Source organism: Nannospalax galili, unplaced genomic scaffold (assembly GCF_000622305.1).
Source record: "Nannospalax galili isolate Female #2095 unplaced genomic scaffold, S.galili_v1.0 scaffold87, whole genome shotgun sequence".
In the NCBI taxonomy this organism is placed as follows: domain Eukaryota; kingdom Metazoa; phylum Chordata; class Mammalia; order Rodentia; family Spalacidae; genus Nannospalax; species Nannospalax galili.
In genome coordinates this window covers 14,354,988-14,359,304 of record NW_008360320.1, presented here as the reverse complement: position 1 = coordinate 14,359,304, position 4,317 = coordinate 14,354,988, and positions in this window count along the sequence as shown.

The following is a 4,317-nucleotide window of genomic DNA, read 5'->3' as shown; positions in this document are numbered from 1 at the left end:
CCACTGCCCAGGTTTCTTGGAAAGGAATTTTCATACTTGTTTTATGTTTCTCTTACACATTACTTAGGAGTGTCAAATAGGGATTTCTCTTTTCCCCAGCAATCAGAAACCCAGGTTTCCTCATCAAGTCAGTTATTCACAGCCTGAGAGCATGCAAGTTATATTTTAGCTGTTTCAGAGCATCCTTCAGCAGAATCACTGACTTGATCCAAGGTATTCTCCAACAGGTTGATTCCCCACACAGCTTTACTGTGGGCAAAAGCAGAAGCAAGGTTTTCACAGTAGGCATCTTGTTAGCTCATAGGCCTCTAACCCAAGATTCTCTGAGTGGCAGTTGGGATGTTTCACAGTTTCACATAGGACCTTATTTTATGATATCTGTCCTATAGCATATTTTCTGAAATCTGTAGACTTCTCAGGTTCCTATTACTGTTGATGACTGCAGCCAGGTCTTGACAGCCACTAGTTGATGATGATGGCCCGGAGGTACACCAGAGTTCAACATGGTGGGGTGGTAGCAACCACTTCCTGGCTGCACCCACTGCCTGGCTCCCTCACCTGAGGTTGGCAGCCAGGAAGCCCTGTGCCCTGGCCCCCCAGGGGCATGGATGGTGGGGGTTTCTGGCTGAGGAAGCATGGGCAGCCACACATATGTATTTTAAAATAACAGTACTCATAGTAGTACATAAAAGTACTACCATAAAAGTACTTCCATTTTGAAGGCGCAGGAACAGTAGAATGACTGAGGTATGTCTTATCAGTTACTACTGCTAAATAATACAGCTTTAAGTGTTTAGTGGCTTAAATAATTATTTTCTCTCATGCATCTGCCAAGTAGCTATGGATTTCTTGGGAGTTAATTAGCCTAGATTAGGCTTGGTTAAACTGCATCCTAAATCCTTCCCTGTTTCATCACATCTGTCTTAGAACAGTAAGTAGGAATACAAATAAACTCTCACCAAAGGATGCTACAAAATTTCTTTTAGATAGGCAGATCAGATATGGCTGCAATATGAACAGACATTTCAATACTGGAAGATCCTATGATTTTGTGTTAGGGAACTTGAAAGTGTTGGCTTCCCTGTCCTTACAGCGGAGGTTTCATTGTTCAGCGACTTAAGTTCTTTCTAACATTGTCTTGCTTTCTGTTTTCTACCATTCCTTAATGGACAGGGTTATTATCAAAGATTCCATGCGTTTTCATTGTGCTGATTTCCTGGTGTTTTTAGAAGACCTTTCCAAAAGTCCTGTTAGGCAGTTGTCTTTATTGTGTACTTGCTTTTACACATTGCTTGCATGTTTTTTTTAACAAGGTCTGTAATTGCTTTCATAAGGAGGAAGTTTCTACTTAATATTCAGAAAGTGCAAATAGTTTAGGAGAAGAGGGAATTAAATTTTTTTTCTGCCTTTCAAATATGGACTTTTCTGAAGTAGATGAGATCCTAGAAGTTTTCTTTCCCGTTTTTCTTTTGCTAAGAAAAGGTTGTCAGCTTATGAGGACAAAACTTTTGATAGAGTCCTGGATGCTGTGGAACCAACTGCCTGAGGTGCATCTATGTATAACACAGCACAAAGGATGTTCCAACAACTGGATGACATTACATCCATATATTTTTGTCTTTAGACAATAGAAATCTAGGTATCAAAACAGATCACTAAGAGTCTACTTACAGGAATATCATGAAAAGTGCACATGATTTATGATGCATGTATTTTTATATCTATCTCACTCAGCTCAATTAATGATGTCTGCACTAAATGTACTACCCAATGAGGTGAGAATGAATCTACTTGCCTGCACGTGTCATTAGGATGATTTATGATTGATATACCAAGACTGCCACTGAACTTCCTCAATGGTTGTGGGAGAACCCCCTCAACCTCAATTCTGTTTTGCCAACATCAAAATTTACAGCTTATCAGCATCTGAGAATATAAAACTTAATTAAATTTCTATAAAAATATCTTAACAAAAGATAAAGCATACATATGCACATATTTCAGTGAACAAGATAGTGAGTTTTGCTAAAAATATAGAACATCACTCTTAGTATTTTTGTTCCTTGTTAATAGTGTTCAAATGATGTGACTAACTGACAGGATAAAATAAAAACAGTCTTTTTTATAATATTTTATTTATTATTTTTATTTTATGTGCATGAGTGTATTGTCTGCATGTATGTAGGTGCACTCATGTCATGCAGTACCTGAAGAGGTCAGAAGAGGGCATCAAATTACCCTGTAAGTGGAGTTACAAATGGTTGTTAGCTGCCATGTGGGTTTGGGAATCTAAGCTTGGTCATCTGCAAGAGCATTCAGTGCTCTTCAGTGCTGATCCATTTCTTCTGCCCCTTTGAGTGCCTTTTAAATGAGCAATTATTTCCTTTGATGTCTCTCTTATGTAGATGCTGTTCTAAAGCTGACCCTGTGCCTCAGTTACTGTTTCTTCTTACGAAAATTTGGATTTTTTAAAAATTACTTGTTACTTCTATATCATCATTCAGTTTCTCTCTGACTATAAAAAAGACTTTCATTTTCAATCATTGCCAGTTTACTAGAATCACATTCAAATGTACACAATAGACGTGAATTTGTCTCAAATTAAGGCCCTCTGCCTTCTGGTAGCTTCTCATGTAAATTTAGAAAGAATATCACAGAAATATATTAAGTGAGAGAAGCAAATAAACAAAGCAAATGTACATGTATGAGGCCAACCAAGCAAGCTAACAAGAAGAAAATTTAATCTGACAGGAAGACAGAGAGATAGAGAGACAGACAGATAAATGGAGAGATAGAGACAGAGGGGCATGGAGAGATAGAGACAGGGAAATTCTATACATGAAACAAGTGAATTAACTAAATTCTTTAAATTTGCTAGTGCGTACTTATGCCTTCTCTGTGATAAAACCAAAAGTAAAACTTGAACCTTTCAATTAAACATCTAGGGAACATCATTTTCTTGGTATTTTTTAAGTCTATATTTAGATAGGAATGAATCAAGAATGACAGTGAATTTATAGTCTAATAGTTTCCCAGTATTTAGTCTGTAGCTTTGTTATGGTGCATTAGTGATATATATATTTACATCTGGCAAAGAGATCACATGTAAATAATCCTAAATGAATAAAAGCCCTATTTGGAGCAATGTAAGGACCTAAAGTTGTAACTATAAGCTCTGCTGTTCAATCTGCCTGAATCCGAATTCCAATTTCAAAATCTTGTAGTTTTATGATCTCAGATCTACTTATTCTCTTTGGACCTAACTGTTCATACCTGAAAATGTTAATAAAATTGGTGCTAGGGTAAGTGGGGTCCCAATATGGAACTTTCTGACAGATGGCAATTCTCAAGAATTCAGAGCAAAAGAACCACAGTGGGCATTGCTGACAACTGTTCATGAAGCAGCTGCAAAAAGAAACGTTCCCACCACCACTACTACTCTGGAGACCTGTGACTCTAGTCCTTGAGACTGACTGCAGATTGGAGGCCCACTGCTCCTGGTCGTTCCTATCAGCAAACCGCATACTTGTTCTTCAAGGGTCATTCTGAAGTCCTAGAGATTTAGAGCTATGATTCTCAGAACTACAACAGTTCTCAATAGAAGCATTTCTCTGGTATCAAGAGTTCAAATCTCTTCTGTGCTGGACAGCTTTAGTTGTCAACTTGACACACCTATGTAGAGGAAATCTCAATTGAGGAATTAATACCATTGGATTGGCCTGTGGTCATGTCTGTGGGTCATTTTTTTTTTTTTATTGTTGAGTGATGTGAGAGGGTCCAGCTTACTATGGGCCCAGCAAGCTAGTAAGCAGTGTTCCTCTATTGTCTGTGCTCCAAGTCCCTGCCCCAAGTTCCTGCCTTGGCTTCCATCATGATGAACTGTGACCTGGGAGTTGTAAGATAAAATAAACCCTTTCCTCCCCAAGTTGGTTTTGGTCAGTGTTTGTATCATTGCAATAGAAAGAAACTGAGACACGTTCCATTTAAATTGTAAAATCCCATGTGGTAATGTGGTTTAAGTTGTTCTTCATTTAAAGATGGTTGATCCTTAACTGACAATAAAGAATCTGCTAGTTGTACTCGTCACCGGCTGCCAGCTCCACTCATGGAGGAGGTTAGAAAAAGACAGCTCCTGCTTCCACCAATCATGACCATTTCAAGAGTTTAACCTCACAATAAAATTAGATAGCAAAGGAGTTTAGACTCCTTACTGAGCATAGAAATACTATTTTTCAAAGGTTAATTGTAGAAAATGTTTGTCTGCTTGTTGTAGAGTAATTTTTCATCCTTCCTGTTTCTGAACTCTGGGAATTGTAA